The sequence below is a fragment of the Aedes albopictus genome, chromosome 1, assembly GCF_035046485.1.
Source record: "Aedes albopictus strain Foshan chromosome 1, AalbF5, whole genome shotgun sequence".
NCBI classification, from domain to species: Eukaryota; Metazoa; Arthropoda; class Insecta; order Diptera; family Culicidae; genus Aedes; species Aedes albopictus.
Genome location: NC_085136.1, coordinates 306,260,290 through 306,280,942, shown reverse-complemented (window position 1 = coordinate 306,280,942; position 20,653 = coordinate 306,260,290). Strand labels below are relative to the sequence as shown.

The 20,653-nt window shown below is 38.1% G+C and overlaps 1 protein-coding gene across 12 annotated transcripts in view; it reads left to right on the top strand.

The window, feature by feature from the left end:
* The window catches only part of LOC109415284 (sodium/calcium exchanger 3), a 504,848-nt gene that overhangs the window by 248,836 nt on the left and 235,359 nt on the right, over positions 1–20,653 (top strand). The gene's annotated exons all lie outside the window — the stretch shown is intronic.

Genomic DNA, 20,653 nt, shown 5'->3' with positions numbered 1-20,653 from the left:
TTACACAGTTCGTTAGGTCAACTAAGCACTAGCCGGGGCCCGTGGCGTAGTGGCTACACGTTTGCTTAATAAGCAGGTGGTCATGGGTTCGATCCCAGCCCCGGCACTTTCGTCGGTTGCTCTTTCCCCCCTGAGAGCAGCTGACATTGACCCTCTTCTGAGCCCATGGCTCAAATGAACCCGGATATTTGGACATCGGCGAACGGCAACTCATAATGGACCCCCAATCGGACTGGAAACAGGAACAACCATCAGCCAACACAGCAACATACTCGTGCTCATCATTCTACCATGATAGGGTAGAAGTGAAAGCAGCGTAACGGCAACCAGTTCGGTGTAGTATAATTGAAATTAGAATACATTTAGGCGCTGTACAAATTGTAAGTACAGTTTCCAATTGGAATCGCTCACGCAGAGACCTAGTGGACAAAAGAGCTGTAAATTAGGTTAAGTGATAGAAAAAAAAATAAAAAAAAATAAAAAAATAAAAAAAACTAAGCACTAAGCATAACAGTGATATTCACTCACTCACGATCACGCGCAGATCGACCGAAAAGTGAATAGGGACGGAAGTGAGTTTGCTCAATGGAGCTTAGTTCGGATTAGCAGAAACCAATATGTTTTTTTTTTGTACACTGCACTATCACTTTACTGTAAGGGAACGGGAATCGAGAATAGCACACCGACTGACAATAGGTTTGATGCGAACGATTGCGATATCTATTTGCTACTGATTCTCATACTGTTGGTCAGTTATGGCTTGACCGTTTGATTTGGATTCTCTCTCTCTCTCTTTTCCGTACTCGAGAAAGTACACGGAGACAAATTTCGTTCGTTTGAAACAAAAATATTCATGTTTATTCGGTAAACTGATAAAATATTTAAAACTAAAATATTTATTTTTAAAACTAACTCAATAACATATTGATTTCTACAATACCCATTGAAGAGCCCCCCGTTCTGCCGTCGAGAACATAAACAAAACTCTCAAGTTCCAGCTGCAGCACCAAACAAGATTTCCTCTTGCAAAAAAGGCAAGTTTCACTAAAAGTTTCCACGAAATCCCATTGATTTCGGGAGCGTAGAGATAACGTGTAGATAACATACATGATGTTGGCATTGAAAGTGCCACGCGAGAAGTGGGTTTGCCTAGAGAAGAAAATGATTTTGTAAATTTAATTGGAAAACAAATATTTCCGTAGGGCCGACCTGCCGCAAAAAACATTATTTTTTTCATTTGTTTCTAACATAACCTGTCAGAAGATGCATGTTTGTTTCAAAAATGGATTGAATTTGCTTCAAATGTGACGTTCGATTTGCTCCAAACAGTTTTATTTTTGTTGCCAGAACAAATTGACAATTTATTTGAGTTTACCTGAAATATTTTGGATTTTACCATGCTTTTTTCTGCGTGGTTGAAGCATGTTAGGGTGCCACAATTCAATGCAACTCTTAATTCTAGGATTAGTTGAATATTTTACATAACATATAAAATTGAATACTATGATCAGCTGATGCTGAACAAAGCCTTTTCGGTTTCGCTCAACAATGTGCAAAAGGATTCGACGTAAAAACTTGAAGTATTTTTAGGCAAAGTACGTTTAATTGGCAAATTGAGAGATAAATTTGTGAAAAAATTACCACTTGTTTTGGTGGGATTCGAACCCACGACTCCGTAATCGCTAGTCCGGCGCTTTAACCAACTAAGCTACAGAACAAGTTACAACTCTGCAGAATAGAAAGTCAAACTGGATTCGAAGCACCACCCTAAACCGGGTCCGTCTTTCACAACTTTATCTCTCTTTCGGCTCTTAGATGCCAATCTCCCGCACTCTCGCGGCCTACGAACAACAAGTGTGCGAGTATTGTTTTTAGAATGTTGATATTGAAGCTCGAATAACACATACTATTCTGCAGAGTTGTAACTTGTTCTGTAGCTTAGTTGGTTAAAGCGCCGGACTAGCGATAACGGAGTCGTGGGTTCGAATCCCACCAAAACAAGTGGTAATTTTTTCACAAATTTATCTCTCAATTTGTCAATTAAACGTACTTTGCCTAAAAATACTTCAAGTTTTTACGTCTATTTCAGACATACTAGCCGACTGGTATAGCCGGAAAAGGGCAATAAAATCATTGTCAAAAGGATTCGATTTTCGAGAAATTTTGATTCTTACATGGCGACCGTCAATGCCGTGTTACGGTCGCCATGTTAAACTATGCACGACTGTTAAACAATTCCTAGTTTTATTGGTCATATTATTTGTTCATAATTAACGTTTTTTTTTTGGAATCTTCTGATCATACAAGACTTTTGTTGAACGGAATACGAACGAAGTCTGAGCTTTGGTAGGGCAATTGTAAAAGACGAATTTGACTCTGAAGATGCTTCGCGTTTCCAGCATCTTGGAAATTAATTTTTATTATAAACAAATATTCTGAAAAACCTTTAGGAATATTTAAACAAATCTCGAAGAATTCTGACTATGCTTCCCTAGTCAGATTCCCATCAATAGCTGAAGATAATTCCAAACCTCATCACCTTAGTCCGTACCACACCAGAAATCCGATTGTAAACGCAGCCTAAGGCAAAAAGTTCTCCGGAAGTTCGTTGCCGTGGCGCTTTGCTGCGGTGCGAAAGATTTTTCCAATTAAAAACTTCTGAGAACATAAATCAATTCCGCATAAGGAAGCAACTCTGTGCCGTCATTGGTGTCGATGTCGGTGCTAGACGAGTCAGGCTCGTACATTCACATCACCACCAAGCTTCTCTTTTCAACTGAGAAGTGGGCAAAGTTCATCTTGTGTTCATGGGATGCGGTGAATTAGGAAAAGTTCTGCTAAATCGTTGATTGATCAATGAAGAACAGTTTTGAAATTATTTTGTTTCCCGAGCATCTTTTGGATATCTTTTGGACGCCTTCTGGACGTCTTCCGGACGTCTGAGATGTCTTCCGGACGTCTTCTGGACGTTTTCCAGATGCTTTCTGGACGTTTTCTTGACGTTTACTACACGTCTTCCGAACGTCTTCTGGACATCTTCCGGGCGTCTTCTGGGCGTCTTCCGGAAGCTTTTTGTCTTCCGCACTCCCTTCGCTGTTTTCCGGAAGTCTTCTGAGCGTCTTCGGGCGTCTCTTAGACGTCTTCCAGACTTCTCCAGGACGTTTTCAGGACGACTTCTGGACTTTATCCGGACGTCTTTTGGTTTTTTTCTGGACGTTGTCTGGACGTTTTTCGGACGTTTTCCGCTGTCTTCCGGAAGTCTCCTGGACATTTCCGTACATCTTCTGGACGTTTTCTTGACGTCTTATGGACGTCTTTAAGACGTCTTCCGTAAGCCTGCTGAACATTTTCGGACGTCTTCCAGACGTTTTCCAGATGTCTTGTGGACGCCTTCCGGACATCTGCTGATTTTTTTCTGGACGTCTTCTAAACGTCATCCGGACCTTTTTTGGTCGACTTCTGGACATTTTTTGTATGTCTTCAGAATGGCTTCTGGACGTCTTCTGGACGTCTTCCGGACGTCTTCTAGACGTCTTCTGGACGTCTTCTGGACGACTACCAGACGTCTTCGGGACGTCTTCCGGACGTTTTCCGGACGTTTTCTGGACGTTTTCTGGATGTTTTCTGGACGTCTTCCGGACGTCTTCTAGTCGTCTTCCGGACGTCTTCAGGACGTCTTCGGAAGTCTTCAGGATGCCTTCTGGACGTCTCACGGACGTCTTCTGGACATATCCAGACGTCTTGTGGACGTCTGGACGTCTTCTAAACGTCTTCCGGATTATTTTTGGTTGACTTCTGGACATCTTTTGCACGTCTTCAGGACGTCTTCTGGACGTCTTCTGGAAGTTTTCTGGACGTCTTCTGGAAGTTTTCTAGACGTCTTCAGGACGTCTTACGTACGTCTTCTGGACGTCTTCCGGACGTCTTCTGCACTTCTTCTGCACGTTTTCCGAAAGTCTTCTGGAGGTCTTATGTACATCTTTCTGACGTCTTCTGGAAGACTTCTGCTCGTCTTTCTGACGTCCTCTGAAAGTCTTTTTAACGCTTTTTTGGACGTCTCCTGCACGCCTTTCACACGTTCCTTCGACGTCTACCTGACGCCTCTTGGACCTCTTCCAGACGTCTTTTGGACATCTTCCAGTCACCTTCAAAACCTCTTTCGGAAGTCTTCTGGACGTTTTTTGGACTTCTTCTGGATGTCTTTCAAACTTCTTGTGAACGTCTTCTGGACGTCCTCTGAAAGTCTTCTGAAAGTCTTGTAGACGTCTTCAGGATGTTATCTGGACATCTTCCGTTTGTTGTATGGACGTTTTCTGGACATGCCTCGGGCGTTTTATGATTACCTTCGGATGCCTTCAGGACATCGTCCAGACGTCTTTTGGATGTCTTTCGGAGGTCTTCGGACAACTTCCGGGCGTTTTTCGGGCATCTACCGGACATCCTCTCAATATCTTCCGGACAATTTCTGGACATTTGCTGGAAGTTTTCCGGATGTCTTTGGGATATATTTTGCACGTCTTTTGCAAGTCGTTCCGACGTCTTCTGGACGTCTTCCGGACATCTTGTTAACGTCTTCCGGACATTTCCTGGAAGTTTTCCGGATGTCTTTTGAATGTAATTTGCATGTCTATTGCAGGTCTTTCTGACGTCTTCTGTAAGACTTCTTAACGTCTTCCGGACGTCTTCAGGACGTCTTCTGATCGTCTTCCGGACGTCTTCTGGACGTTTTGTAGACGATTTCTGGACGTCTTTTGGACGTTTTCTTAGTCTTCTTAGTCTTCTTAGTCTTCTTAGTCTTCTTAGTCTTCTTAGTCTTCTTAGTCTTCTTAGTCTTCTTAGTCTTCTTAGTCTTCTTAGTCTTCTTAGTCTTCTTAGTCTTCTTAGTCTTCTTAGTCTTCTTAGTCTTCTTAGTCTTCTTAGTCTTCTTAGTCTTCTTAGTCTTCTTAGTCTTCTTAGTCTTCTTAGTCTTCTTAGTCTTCTTAGTCTTCTTAGTCTTCTTAGTCTTCTTAGTCTTCTTAGTCTTCTTAGTCTTCTTAGTCTTCTTAGTCTTCTTAGTCTTCTTAGTCTTCTTAGTCTTCTTAGTCTTCTTAGTCTTCTTAGTCTTCTTAGTCTTCTTAGTCTTCTTAGTCTTCTTAGTCTTCTTAGTCTTCTTAATCTTCTTAGTCTTCTTAATCTTCTTAATCTTCTTAGTCTTCTTAGTCTTCTTAGTCTTCTTAGTCTTCTTAGTCTTCTTTGTCTTCTTAGTCTTCTTAGTCTTCTTAGTCTTCTTAGTCTTCTTAGTCTTCTTAGTCTTCTTAGTCTTCTTAGTCTTCTTAGTCTTCTTAGTCTTCTTAGTCTTCTTAGTCTTCTTAGTCTTCTTAGTCTTCTTAGTCTTCTTAGTCTTCTTAGTCTTCTTAGTCTTTTTAGTCTTCTTAGTCTTCTTAGTCTTCTTAGTCTTCTTAGTCTTTTTAGTCTTCTTAGTCTTCTTAGTCTTCTTAGTCTTCTTAGTCTTCTTAGTCTTCTTAGTCTTCTTAGTCTTCTTAGTCTTCTTAGTCTTCTTAGTCTTCTTAGTCTTCTTAGTCTTCTTAGTCTTCTTAGTCTTCTTAGTCTTCTTAGTCTTCTTAGTCTTCTTAGTCTTCTTAGTCTTCTTAGTCTTCTTAGTCTTCTTAGTCTTCTTAGTCTTCTTAGTCTTCTTAGTCTTCTTAGTCTTCTTAGTCTTCTTAGTCTTCTTAGTCTTCTTAGTCTTCTTAGTCTTCTTAGTCTTCTTAGTCTTCTTAGTCTTCTTAGTCTTCTTAGTCTTCTTAGTCTTCTTAGTCTTCTTAGTCTTCTTAGTCTTCTTAGTCTTCTTAGTCTTCTTAGTCTTCTTAGTCTTCTTAGTCTTCTTAGTCTTCTTAGTCTTCTTAGTCTTCTTAGTCTTCTTAGTCTTCTTAGTCTTCTTAGTCTTCTTAGTCTTCTTAGTCTTCTTAGTCTTCTTAGTCTTCTTAGTCTTCTTAGTCTTCTTAGTCTTCTTAGTCTTCTTAGTCTTCTTAGTCTTCTTAGTCTTCTTAGTCTTCTTAGTCTTCTTAGTCTTCTTAGTCTTCTTAGTCTTCTTAGTCTTCTTAGTCTTCTTAGTCTTCTTAGTCTTCTTAGTCTTCTTAGTCTTCTTAGTCTTCTTAGTCTTCTTAGTCTTCTTAGTCTTCTTAGTCTTCTTAGTCTTCTTAGTCTTCTTAGTCTTCTTAGTCTTCTTAGTCTTCTTAGTCTTCTTAGTCTTCTTAGTCTTCTTAGTCTTCTTAGTCTTCTTAGTCTTCTTAGTCTTCTTAGTCTTCTTAGTCTTCTTAGTCTTCTTAGTCTTCTTAGTCTTCTTAGTCTTCTTAGTCTTCTTAGTCTTCTTAGTCTTCTTAGTCTTCTTAGTCTTCTTAGTCTTCTTAGTCTTCTTAGTCTTCTTAGTCTTCTTAGTCTTCTTAGTCTTCTTAGTCTTCTTAGTCTTCTTAGTCTTCTTAGTCTTCTTAGTCTTCTTAGTCTTCTTAGTCTTCTTAGTCTTCTTAGTCTTCTTAGTCTTCTTAGTCTTCTTAGTCTTCTTAGTCTTCTTAGTCTTCTTAGTCTTCTTAGTCTTCTTAGTCTTCTTAGTCTTCTTAGTCTTCTTAGTCTTCTTAGTCTTCTTAGTCTTCTTAGTCTTCTTAGTCTTCTTAGTCTTCTTAGTCTTCTTAGTCTTCTTAGTCTTCTTAGTCTTCTTAGTCTTCTTAGTCTTCTTAGTCTTCTTAGTCTTCTTAGTCTTCTTAGTCTTCTTAGTCTTCTTAGTCTTCTTAGTCTTCTTAGTCTTCTTAGTCTTTTTAGTCTTCTTAGTCTTCTTAGTCTTCTTAGTCTTCTTAGTCTTCTTAGTCTTCTTAGTCTTCTTAGTCTTCTTAGTCTTCTTAGTCTTCTTAGTCTTCTTAGTCTTCTTAGTCTTCTTAGTCTTCTTAGTCTTCTTAGTCTTCTTAGTCTTCTTAGTCTTCTTAGTCTTCTTAGTCTTCTTAGTCTTCTTAGTCTTCTTAGTCTTCTTAGTCTTCTTAATCTTCTTAGTCTTCTTAGTCTTCTTAATCTTCTTAGTCTTCTTAGTCTTCTTAGTCTTCTTAGTCTTCTTAGTCTTCTTAGTCTTCTTAGTCTTCTTAGTCTTCTTAGTCTTCTTAGTCTTCTTAGTCTTCTTAGTCTTCTTAGTCTTCTTAGTCTTCTTAGTCTTCTTAGTCTTCTTAGTCTTCTTAGTCTTCTTAGTCTTCTTAGTCTTCTTAGTCTTCTTAGTCTTCTTAGTCTTCTTAGTCTTCTTAGTCTTCTTAGTCTTCTTAGTCTTCTTAGTCTTCTTAGTCTTCTTAGTCTTCTTAGTCTTCTTAGTCTTCTTAGTCTTCTTAGTCTTCTTAGTCTTCTTAGTCTTCTTAGTCTTCTTAGTCTTCTTAGTCTTCTTAGTCTTCTTAGTCTTCTTAGTCTTCTTAGTCTTCTTAGTTTTCTTAGTCTTCTTAGTCTTCTTAGTCTTCTTAGTCTTCTTAGTCTTCTTAGTCTTCTTAGTCTTCTTAGTCTTCTTAGTCTTCTTAGTCTTCTTAGTCTTCTTAGTCTTCTTAGTCTTCTTAGTCTTCTTAGTCTTCTTAGTCTTCTTAGTCTTCTTAGTCTTCTTAGTCTTCTTAGTCTTCTTAGTCTTCTTAGTCTTCTTAGTCTTCTTAGTCTTCTTAGTCTTCTTAGTCTTCTTAGTCTTCTTAGTCTTCTTAGTCTTCTTAGTCTTCTTAGTCTTCTTAGTCTTCTTAGTCTTCTTAGTCTTCTTAGTCTTCTTAGTCTTCTTAGTCTTCTTAGTCTTCTTAGTCTTCTTAGTCTTCTTAGTCTTCTTAGTCTTCTTAGTCTTCTTAGTCTTCTTAGTCTTCTTAGTCTTCTTAGTCTTCTTAGTCTTCTTAATCTTCTTAGTCTTCTTAGTCTTCTTAGTCTTCTTTGTCTTCTTAGTCTTCTTAGTCTTCTTAGTCTTCTTAGTCTTCTTAGTCTTCTTAGTCTTCTTAGTCTTCTTTGTCTTCTTAGTCTTCTTAGTCTTCTTAGTCTTCTTGGTCTTCTTAGTCTTCTAAGTCTTCTTAGTCTTCTTAGTCTTCTTAGTCTTCTTAGTCTTCTTAGTCTTCTTAGTCTTCTTAGTCTTCTTAGTCTTCTTAGTCTTCTTAGTCTTCTTAGTCTTCTTAGTCTTCTTAGTCTTCTTAGTCTTCTTAGTCTTCTTAGTCTTCTTAGTCTTCTTAGTCTTCTTAGTCTTCTTAGTCTTCTTAGTCTTCTTAGTCTTCTTAGTCTTCTTAGTCTTCTTAGTCTTCTTAGTCTTCTTAGTCTTCTTAGTCTTCTTAGTCTTCTTAGTCTTCTTAGTCTTCTTAGTCTTCTTAGTCTTCTTAGTCTTCTTAGTCTTCTTAGTCTTCTTAGTCTTCTTAGTCTTCTTAGTCTTCTTAGTCTTCTTAGTCTTCTTAGTCTTCTTAGTCTTCTTAGTCTTCTTAGTCTTCTTAGTCTTCTTAGTCTTCTTAGTCTTCTTAGTCTTCTTAGTCTTCTTAGTCTTCTTAGTCTTCTTAGTCTTCTTAGTCTTCTTAGTCTTCTTAGTCTTCTTAGTCTTCTTAGTCTTCTTAGTCTTCTTAGTCTTCTTAGTCTTCTTAGTCTTCTTAGTCTTCTTAGTCTTCTTAGTCTTCTTAGTCTTCTTAGTCTTCTTAGTCTTCTTAGTCTTCTTAGTCTTCTTAGTCTTCTTAGTCTTCTTAGTCTTCTTAGTCTTCTTAGACTTCTTAGACTTCTTAGTCTTCTTAGTCTTCTTAGTCTTCTTAGTCTTCTTAGTCTTCTTAGTCTTCTTAGTCTTCGTAGTCTTCTTAGTCTTCTTAGTCTTCTTAGTCTTCTAAGTCTTCTTAGTCTTCTTAGTCTTCTTAGTCTTCTTAGTCTTCTTAGTCTTCTTAGTCTTCTTAGTCTTCTTAGTCTTCTTAGTCTTCTTAGTCTTCTTAGTCTTCTTAGTCTTCTTAGTCTTCTTAGTCTTCTTAGTCTTCTTAGTCTTCTTAGTCTTCTTAGTCTTCTTAGTCTTCTTAGTCTTCTTAGTCTTCTTAGTCTTCTTAGTCTTCTTAGTCTTCTTAGTCTTCTTAGTCTTCTTAGTCTTCTTAGTCTTCTTAGTCTTCTTAGTCTTCTTAGTCTTCTTAGTCTTCTTAGTCTTCTTAGTCTTCTTTGTCTTCTTTGTCTTCTTTGTCTTCTTTGTCTTCTTTGTCTTCTTTGTCTTCTTTGTCTTCTTTGTCTTCTTTGTCTTCTTTGTCTTCTTTGTCTTCTTTGTCTTCTTTGTCTTCTTTGTCTTCTTTGTCTTCTTTGTCTTCTTTGTCTTCTTTGTCTTCTTAGTCTTCTTAGTCTTCTTAGTCTTCTTAGTCTTCTTAGTCTTCTTAGTCTTCTTAGTCTTCTTAGTCTTCTTAGTCTTCTTAGTCTTCTTAGTCTTCTTAGTCTTCTTAGTCTTCTTAGTCTTCTTAGTCTTCTTAGTCTTCTTAGTCTTCTTAGTCTTCTTAGTCTTCTTAGTCTTCTTAGTCTTCTTAGTCTTCTTAGTCTTCTTAGTCTTCTTAGTCTTCTTAGTCTTCTTAGTCTTCTTAGTCTTCTTAGTCTTCTTAGTCTTCTTAGTCTTCTTAGTCTTCTTAGTCTTCTTAGTCTTCTTAGTCTTCTTAGTCTTCTTAGTCTTCTTAGTCTTCTTAGTCTTCTTAGTCTTCTTAGTCTTCTTAGTCTTCTTAGTCTTCTTAGTCTTCTTAGTCTTCTTAGTCTTCTTAGTCTTCTTAGTCTTCTTAGTCTTCTTAGTCTTCTTAGTCTTCTTAGTCTTCTTAGTCTTCTTAGTCTTCTTAGTCTTCTTAGTCTTCTTAGTCTTCTTAGTCTTCTTAGTCTTCTTAGTCTTCTTAGTCTTCTTAGTCTTCTTAGTCTTCTTAGTCTTCTTAGTCTTCTTAGTCTTCTTAGTCTTCTTAGTCTTCTTAGTCTTCTTAGTCTTCTTAGTCTTCTTAGTCTTCTTAGTCTTCTTAGTCTTCTTAGTCTTCTTAGTCTTCTTAGTCTTCTTAGTCTTCTTAGTCTTCTTAGTCTTCTTAGTCTTCTTAGTCTTCTTAGTCTTCTTAGTCTTCTTAGTCTTCTTAGTCTTCTTAGTCTTCTTAGTCTTCTTAGTCTTCTTAGTCTTCTTAGTCTTCTTAGTCTTCTTAGTCTTCTTAGTCTTCTTAGTCTTCTTAGTCTTCTTAGTCTTCTTAGTCTTCTTAGTCTTCTTAGTCTTCTTAGTCTTCTTAGTCTTCTTAGTCTTCTTAGTCTTCTTAGTCTTCTTAGTCTTCTTAGTCTTCTTAGTCTTCTTAGTCTTCTTAGTCTTCTTAGTCTTCTTAGTCTTCTTAGTCTTCTTAGTCTTCTTAGTCTTCTTAGTCTTCTTAGTCTTCTTAGTCTTCTTAGTCTTCTTAGTCTTCTTAGTCTTCTTAGTCTTCTTAGTCTTCTTAGTCTTCTTAGTCTTCTTAGTCTTCTTAGTCTTCTTAGTCTTCTTAGTCTTCTTAGTCTTCTTAGTCTTCTTAGTCTTCTTAGTCTTCTTAGTCTTCTTAGTCTTCTTAGTCTTCTTAGTCTTCTTAGTCTTCTTAGTCTTCTTAGTCTTCTTAGTCTTCTTAGTCTTCTTAGTCTTCGTAGTCTTCGTAGTCTTCGTAGTCTTCTTAGTCTTCTTGGTCTTCTTAGTCTTCTTAGTCTTCTTAGTCTTCTTAGTCTTCTTAGTCTTCTAAGTCTTCTTGGTCTTCTTAGTCTTCTTAGTTTTCATAGTCTTCATAGTCTTCGTAGTCTTCTTAGTCTTCTTAGGCTTCTTAGTCTTCTTAGTCTTCTTAGTCTTCTTAGTTTTTTTTATCTGTATTAACGAGATTTTTAGCCCTGGGCTAGCTCATCTCGGGACCCACGTTTTACTTCCCTTCCGAAGGAAGAACTCACATTTTGTGAGTTTGTTGGGAGTGGGATTCGATCCCAGGTCCTCGGCGTGATAGTCAAGTGTTCTAACCATCCAACCAGATCCGCTCCAGTCTTCTTAGTCTTCTTAAATCTGTTTGTTTTTTATTTCTCTTTTAGATACTTATCACAAGTTTGGTTCTGGAGAACATGAGATGCGTTTTGTTTTAGGCAAAAAAATTCACGTATGCAATAGAGATCCAACGGCACTTGTGTGCTTTTTATTCCTTAATTTTGGCACGCACCAGGTCGCATGGATGGTTCCAAAGCTCACGTTTCACCGCATTCGGATTTTTTCCTGCCGCAAAATACATAAAAAAGTAGATCAAATTCTATTCTCTCTGCGAATTGTCTTCCGAGCAGCTACTGTCTGTTTTTTTTATGAATTCTGTATCAGCAATGGCTATAGCTATTTAAACCGCACTTACAATAAGGTGCAATGGAAAGCGAGCATTTACCAGATCAGAAAGTTCTTCATATGATGGGTAGCTATAGCTGCGATTACCCTCTATCGAGTATAGTTTTGCAATGCTGACTGTAAGCAGATGTCCCATAAAATTTTGCTTCAAGGGCTGCTTGGAGTTAGTTGTAATATTGACGTAGGATTACGTATCCCATATTTCTTTTGACGACTACGGAATAAAATGAGAGTACAATGCAACACAATTTCCTACTGCAAAATCGGTTCGTCCATCGAGCGTGTGATATCGATCTAAGAGCGTTATAATATAGTTTTTTCTTATTGTCCACGTGTGGAATCGTTTTACTGTGCTCTGCAGATGGATCATGATTCGATTACCTACCGTAAGGACCCACTACTTTATACCGATATTGCCAGTAGGTACTGCTCCACCTCAACCTAATCTTTTCTGCGAACGTCAACTGCGGTAAAGTTTGCTCGAAGTTTCCTAATAAATTCCATAAAAATTAATTTGAAACGGCTTTGTTCAACAAGATTATCCGATTTTCGGTTGGGTTGAGGGGTTTTCACCGTTGTCGCGCTGTAGCCCTCCTGGAAGGATTCAACTCTCGTATAAAAACTTAACTCCACAGCTCCAAGGCTGCAAAGCTCCACCCCTCTCCAAATCCGCTTTTTTCCACTTCAATGGAACCCGTCCGTGCTGCCGAAAATTATATTAAATTCTTGTGAATGAGTCCTGATCCGGGACTGAACCCGGGCAAACGGGAAAGTTTCTCCTGTGTTGCCCCCCTTTCTAGCGAAATCGGTCGACTTTCATTAACCTTGTTCCTGCCACGTTCCTTACGGGGCGGTGGTGGCTTTTCTTTTCCTAGATCGTGATAAGCTCGCCAAATACTAGCACACGGGTTCCCTACACTACACCAACACATACTTTGTTGCTCACATACCCCATGGCGTCTTTTCGCTTTTGGTGCATCGTCGCTCGGTTCCAATGCATTGCAGACGAACCTTTAAGCCCCAGGTTTTAATCTGCGATTAGTTTCACCGACAGCATAGATATTTTATCATTTTAGATGTGGGACATCAAGGTAAAGTGCCCAGATGGAATAAACGATATGATTTTTTCCATGGACACCCGAATAACTTAGACGGTAAAATCACAGCTATCCAGCAACATTTGGCTAAGAGTGTCTGGGTTCTTTCGTCATTACCTGACTTTCTTTGGCATGAAGTATCTGCATGCCTGCCACACGGTATACGAATGCAAAATAGCCAATAGCCAATAGGGTCTCTTACAACATAGTGACATTCACTCTACGCCCAGCGGAATTTTTCCAGCTGTTTTCTAACCAACTTTGCTGATGATGATGAACCTGGCCTTGTTAGGGGAATATCTGTAAGTAGAAAGAAAATTGTGTTAAGTATTGTTCCTTTGAATTCTACTAAGAATTTGCATCCTTTAACAGATACGTATTTCGACCTCAACTGTAAGGTCGTGTTCAATGTCTTGTACTTGACTTGACTCAAGTACAAGACACTGAAGATGACGTTACAGTTAAGGTCGAAATACGTATCTGTTAAAAGATGCAAATTCTTAGTGGAATTCAAAGGAACAGTACTTAACACGATTTTCTTCTTACTTTCAACTTTGCTGATTTATTGAGGAAAATTTTAGCTTCCAACCACGCTACAAAAATCAGCTCAATTAGATGTAGCTCTCAGTAAATAACTATGGAAGTGATTACTAAAAATAACACGGAGGAGCGGGTTATTCTATGTCAGTTGGAGTCATTTTAAGAGTAAATTGTTATCAAATTGACTCAAAATTGCAAGACGAAACCTAATCATAAACAATCAACCATTTCTTCTACACGCCTACCACTCCCCGTTGCGAAACAACGACCGAACTGATCGATCGATATCCCCAACCACGGCGGTACTTCCCGGTCTCACCCACATCCTAGTAAGGGCGCTCTCTGTATGCAAACACAGTACACTTGGAACACTACTAGTAATAACTCAACAACAACAAACGCAAAGAAAAACCTATGTCTGCTTATGCAGCACTCCCACAAAGACGGTGCGCGGTGGTAACAAACGACCCCACCACACCGCACAGTATCGGCCAAAAAGAACGAGAATTACTACCAAGACCAAGACCACCACCCGCCGTCGGCCGAGGAGAACGACTTCTTCGTCTTGTGCACGTCAGCCAGCCGTATCCTACTGTCGTCGTCCCTAATCCTCGCATTCTCCAACCCGGGGTACCACGAACAGGGGGCCATCATCAAACGCTGATAATCCCTCCCCCCAGTCTGCTCCCTAGGGAGTTTGGAGCCGTCGTCGAAGTCCTTGCGTTGCGACGACGCCGACAATGCAATGTCTGGAAACAATGCTTGAAGACGCTTTCCTGGCGAGCGGTCTTGCGAAAGCTCCACCAGGACATCAACGATTCCGTCCCGTCATAAAGGGGAGACCCTTTCTATTCAATGGGTAGAAAGGGGAGAGTAAGGAAAGAAAAAGAATGATTATAAACATGTCAACCTACTGTTTCGTTGCCTTTCTCCCCGGTCGGTAGCGTGGTGCGATGCTTCGTGGGCTCGTCGCTGTTGTTGCGACCGACGCGACGTCGGTTTTCTATTGTTGTTCCATGAACGGTTGTCGGTTGTCTAGGGGTGCCTGGCACCCCCTAGAATAAATTTGGCACCCCCTAGAATTTTTCATTGATAGTCACCTAAAAGTTAAAACTTCACACAATAATTGCAATATTTATGAATGGCACATTTGCACAAACCCTAAGCACACCCGGAATTGCTTATATAAGTTGTACGTTTTGGCATTTTGGATATTGGTAGGAACAATCAACAGACTTATCCATGCATTGCTCCAGAAATAACTATATGCATTCAATAAACTTCCCTTAGTTTTCTCTAGGCAGTTCTGATGAGGTTGTACATACTAAAAATTTCTACAGAGATTGATCCAGTAATTTCTCCTAGGATTTCTTTGGAAGTTCTTACTATGATACTTCTCGGAATTCTCCTAGAGATTCCTCAAAAAAATTCTATTGGGATTCCGTCATGGATTCCTGGTGGGATTATTCAAGACAATCTTCCAGGGATCCTTCCAGAAGTTCCTCCGGTGATTCCTCCAAGAATTCCTATGGAGATTTTATTCAGAGATTCTTCCAGAAATTCCTCATGGAATTCCTCTAAGAGTTTATATTGGCCTTTCTCCGGAAATTGACTTTTTAGGGGTGTTGATATAATTCCATACTCTGAATCTACACGCCAAACTGAGCAGAAATCCAAATTTTCATTATTTTTTGTAGCCCGGGGACCTATTCAAAAATTCAATTGAAGTTTGTATGGAGGCGATTTGTCGAATCACCCGTCGTTACATTTTGTACTGGGGGGAGCTGTCAAGCTGTTACCCAGCTGTCAAAATGTGATAAAAAGATCTCTTTGAAATTGATCAAAGGTGTCAAAATGAAGTTTAAAAAATCGGAAAAAACCATAGTGGCTCAGAAAAAGGTGCTCTTTCGTAAAAATTAAAAAATCGAAACATTTTTCAAAATTTAAAAACCCAATTGTGGCTAGGATTCCTCAAGCATCTCCTGTTGCGTTCTTCCAGCAATTTCTCTTAAAACTCCTTCAAAAATTCTCATTGTGGTACCTTCCGAAATTCTACTAGGGTAGTTCTTCCGGAAAATCTCCCTGGGGTTTTTCTGAATTACTCCAGAGATTACTCCGGTGATTACTCCAGAGATTTCTTCAAGGATTTATCCAGAACTTCCTCCAGAGGTTCTTCTAGAAATTTCATAGGGGATTTCTCCAAGAACTTCTATTGACCATCCTCCATGAATTCCAAATATACTTTAGAACTCCCTTAGAAATACTTCTAGGGATTTCTCCTGGTATACTAACTCCTTGATATACTTTCGGGAAGTTTTCCTGAGATTCCTCCAGAAATTGTTCCTGTGATTCCATCAGGATTGCTCCAGTATACTTCCACCGATTATTTCAAGGAGAACTGTAGGTATTCCTCCAGGCATTTGTTAGAGGAACTTCTCTTAGGATACCCCCGGCATACCTGATTTTAGGATTTCTATAGAAATTACTTCTATGATATCTCCCGGGATTCTTCTTCCAGAAATTCCCAGTGTGGTACTTCAGAAATTATGCTACGGATTCTACTGGAGCTTTCCTTTGGCTTCTTTGCTGGTATTTTTTTCAGACAAGCTTCCTGGAATTCTTGCAGAAATTCCTTCGGATGTTCAACCAGGGATTTCTCCAAGGATTCATCCAGGAATTCCAGAGATTTTATTCAAAGATTCCTCCAGAAATTCCTCATGGAATTCCTGCAGAACCTCCTTTTGGCCTTCCTCAAACAACTCCTGCGGTTCTTCTAGCAATTTCTTCATAAGTTCTTACTATGATACGTACAGAAATTCTTCTAGTGATTCCTATACGAATTTTTCCTAGCATTATGGCAGGAATTCTTCCGGGAAATCTTCCTGAGATTCCTTCAGAAATTCTTCCTGCGATTCCTTCAAGGCCTTCTCTATAGATTCTTCTAGAATACCTCTACCGGTTCTTGCAGGAACTTCTCTAGATATTCCAAGGATTATTTTCTTTGGACTCTCCCAGGCATTCCTGGAGGGGTTTCTCTAGAAATTCCTGTATATGTAGTTTCTTCCAGCAATTTCTTCTTGGATTTCTGCTGAGATTTCTAAAATAATACAACCAAGAATCCCTCTAAGAATGCCTCCTGATATTTTTCCTGTGATTTCTTCAGAAACTCTCCGGTAATTCCTCCAGGATTTTTTATGCAAGACATTTTGTCCAAGGATTCTCTCATAAATTTCTCATGGGATTCCTCCAGGAACTCCTCTTGGCCTTTCTCCAAGAATGTCAGCTGTATTTTTCAAGCTATTTCTGCTGTGGTTCTTCCAGCAATTCCTCCTAGGACTCCTCCAGAAATTCTTACTTCCCGGAATTTTCTAGGGATTCTTCTAATAATTTCTCCAGGGATTCCTTCAAAAACTTGCTGGGATTATTCAGGGAAATCTCTCTAGGAGCCTTGCAGTAGTACCTTCGGTGTTTTCTCCTGGAAATCTTAAAGGATTTTTTCCTGGGATTTCTTCAAATATTTCTAATTAGATTTTTCCAGGAACTCCTCTTGACTTTCATCCAGGAATTCCTTCTGGGATTCCATAAGCAATTCCTGCTGCTTCTAATGTTTCAGGAATGCCTCCTAGGCCTCCTCCAGAAATTCTTACTGTGATACTTGCAGCAATCCCTCTAGGGATTTCTCCTGGCATTCTTGCTGGGATTCTTCTAGGCAGTTTTCCTCGGATACTTCCAGAAATGTTTCTGATCCTTCCAGGAAATCCTCTAGAGTTTTTATTCATGGATTACTCTAGAAATTAATCATGGTATTACTCCTGGACAGTGGAGGGCACGCTTGCCGTTAACCGTTAACGCATTTCGGACGAACATATGCCTCAATTTTCGCCAAGGTCACTTAAAAGTTCACTTTCAATGTTCTCCATTCTGCAAGTGAGGTATACCTTTCTACTGAGGTGAAAAAAGATTAATTTGAACTTGAAGTTTTCGAGTTATTGAGTGGCAAACGCAATTTAACGGTTGACGGATAGTTGTCTTTTTTCTATTTTTATTTTTGTGTATTTTAACTAAAGCTAATTCTACATTTGACGGATAGTTGTCGTTAACCGTCAACCGGTAAATTGCGCTCGTCGTTCAATAACTCGAAAACTATAAGTTCATTTTTTTTCCACATCAATAGAAAGGTACACCTCGCTTGTAGATTGGAGAAAACTGATTGTTAACTTTTAAGTGACCTCTGCGTAAATAGCGGCAAATGTTCGTCCGAAATGTGTTAACGGTTAACGGCAAGCGTGCCCACCTCTGCTACTTGAACACCTTTTGACCTTCTTCAAGGAATTCCAGCTGAAAGAATCCCAATAGAAATCTCTAGAGAAATCCCTAAACAAATTTCGGGAATAGTTGGAATTTCTAGAGAAATCCTAGGAGGTATTACTAGAGAAATCTCTAGTGAAAGCCTATAGGAATGTTAAGTAAAAACTAGTAAATTGAGAGAAGAATTTTTGGGAAAAAAAATGACTTTGTACTCGTTAGACCACAGAATGGCCATTACTTTGAGGGTTCTTTCGACATGGTTGTTTTGTTTTTGAAAATTTGTACGGTAGTTTCATTGGAATTTATTCTGCATTTTTTTATGATTTTTTCATAATTTTAATGGCTATTCCTCTGAAATTATTTCAGCAAATCTTTTTTCAGTTGTTTCGCAAATTTTTTCAGGCAATTTTATCGTGAATATTTTTTTATTTCTTTATGATTTTATTGTATTTATATTGTTTACTTCCGAAAATTGCTGAATTATTCAGATATTCTCAACTGGACTTGCTCAAAGAAAACCCTATAAAATTAACGAAAAACTTCCTGAAAAAATTCCATAGAAATAACCGGAAAAAAATCCATCAAAATTGCCTTAGAACTTTCAAAGTAGTTGCCAAAAGAATTCATATAAGAATTACCAGAGGAACACGTGAAAAAACTATGAAGGCTTTTTAACTAAATTGGCCAAACCCAATCTCAAAATAAATTGCCAATATACATTTTATAAAAGTTTTCACAAACACTCACAAAAAAAATTTTCGAAGAAATTTGCAAAGAATTTTTCGAAATCATAAAAGAAATTTCTGAAAAAAATTGGGAAAGAATTCCAAAAGTAATTTCCGTAGAATAATCGCGAATAAATTGTAAAGATCCACCAAAGATTTGTTTTTCAAATAAATTCCCAAAGGAAATCGCTAAGAAATATGCTGAATCAATTTTCAAAGAAATTACAGAATAAGTAACTAAAGAAGTTTCCAAAACCTTCAATTGAATTGCCGATGGAATTCCCAAATACATTTTCAATGCAAGTAACATCGGAATTGCCGAAGGTATTCCGAAACCATCTGCTGCAGGAATTCCTTTCACGATTACTGAAAAAATGTAGAAGAAATTGTCTAAAGAATTTTCATTAAAATTATTGAAACGATGTACAAAAGAACTTCTAATGGAATTGCCGATGACATTTTCAAAGGATGCGCGAAGGTGTTTCCATTCCCTTACCATGGTAATAGAAAATGGTCACTTTTTTATGAGCCGTTTATATTTTAGCCAATCAGAATTTGGTGCGAGCATCAGAATCCCGAAGAGAAAAATTGAAATTCGCTCGCACCAAATTTTGGGTTTCAACTAAATTGATAATATGTTCGTGAAGCTTCAGAACGGAACTCAGTATAATTCGAGTATTGTAGTTTTAAGAATCATACTCACAATTTCTCTGTAAAAGTATTTTCATGTCGCCGTGATAGTGTTCAACTAATGAAACAAAAACGCTGTCACCATTATTGCAAAAATTATCCTGATTTTGCAATTTATAGTATTTACAACTCTTACAGTTGTTCTTGAAAACTATTTACATGCAATTCAGTATCATGATTTTTATTTTATATAACTCATTTTGGTATCATAACGGCCAATTTTTCTGAACTGGCTCATTATGCAACTGAAATGAGTTGCATAATAAAAAAAGTTGTATAATGTTCATAATGCAACTCATTTGAGTTGCATTATGAACATTATGCAACTCAAATGGGTTGCATTATGAACAAATCATTGTATAAAATTTTGTATGGAACTCGTTGCAAAACTCAATTTTTTCAGCACTCTTCGTATTTATCCAACTCGGCAAGCTTCGTTGGATAAATGTACGACTCGTGCTGAAAAAAAACAACTTTTTGCAACTCGTTACATAAATAACTATTATAAGGGTTGTTGTCATACAATAAAGCAAAGAGGATTTTACGATTATTTTTATTTTTTATTTTTTTTTCTATTTTTTTATTTATATTTTTATTTCGCGATTTAAACGCTAATTTGGGGATGTTTCATAGTTTCAGAGATTTACACTTCTAATAATTGCTCTGAAAATATATTCTTACGGGCCTGATTATTTTCAATCCACAAAACAAAGGAATTGTCACGATGATTGTTAAGTTCAAACTAAAAATACAAATTCCATGTATTATACGCAATCGAGTTTTCAAACCTCACATGGCGGGATCAGTGTCTTAATTTGTCAAATTACAGTCAATCTCACCGACGCCCAGTAGCTCCAGCGTCGAAGATTTGTGTTCGTTTTGATTATCGTCTCGACAACCCGTGTACCACTCTCTGAAATTCAAGCGATGAAAAATTCATTGTCTCACTGTCTGCTGAATTTCAACCACCCACTGATATTCAAAGTCAGCATATTCATCTTCAATTGAATTTTTTGGTTTAAGCACGATTTAAAAGCAAAAAGTGCTGCTAGTGGATACCATTCACCTACAGCAAGCATGATGAATATTATTAGGGCAACATATTTGCGTGCCTTAAATAGCCTAAAACCACAAAAATTCATTTCCAAATTAAAAATTTCATATTCACATTCACCGAGCTCGGGCTGAAGATCAAAACAGAACTTCAGCTACAGTTGATAACACTACGAGGCGTCGCTCTCATTGTCTTATCAGGTATCAGAAGGCCGGCTCCAGAGGCACGTTATCCTCCATTTGGGACATTTGTGCCATCGCCATACATATAAGCCTATTTCATCATTTACCTGAGGGAATGGGACAAGGGATGGAATGGGATTAGGAAAAGGAAAGGTGATGAAATAGGAAGGGGTGCCCTAGAAGAGGGAATGAACGCATAAGCGCAACGAGAGCTCATAGCCCATACCACAACAGGTTTAATCAGTGCCCTGAAAAGGACATTGTAAAACGCATAAGCGTAAAAAGAGCCTATAGCTCATTGGAGGTAGCTTGTGACGTCATGCAACTTTCAATATGACATTGAAAGGCACGCCATCGAAAGCACCCTCAATATTCAAGAAATCACCCAAGTAAAAACTACGTTTGAGCGAGTACTTTCTTGAAAACGTATACAACTTTGTGTAAAAGAGTCACTGTGGACATCCCAAATTGGGAGGCATGTGAATTCACATGAAAAGGCATGTCAGCCAGACAAACATCGCAGATGTGATAATCGACAATGCGTTTCAAGCATTTCAGAAAGAACGAGGTAACCAGATGAATCTGGAACTCATTCCTTCTTTACAACGCACGCACCCTTTCGGGATATAACTATGGAGTAATTTCACGCCATGAAAATACCCAACAGCAATCTACAAGAGTTCAAAACATGTTTGAAATACTCAAATCCCTTTGGAGAAAAATAGGACAAACCCCCATTTGCACCT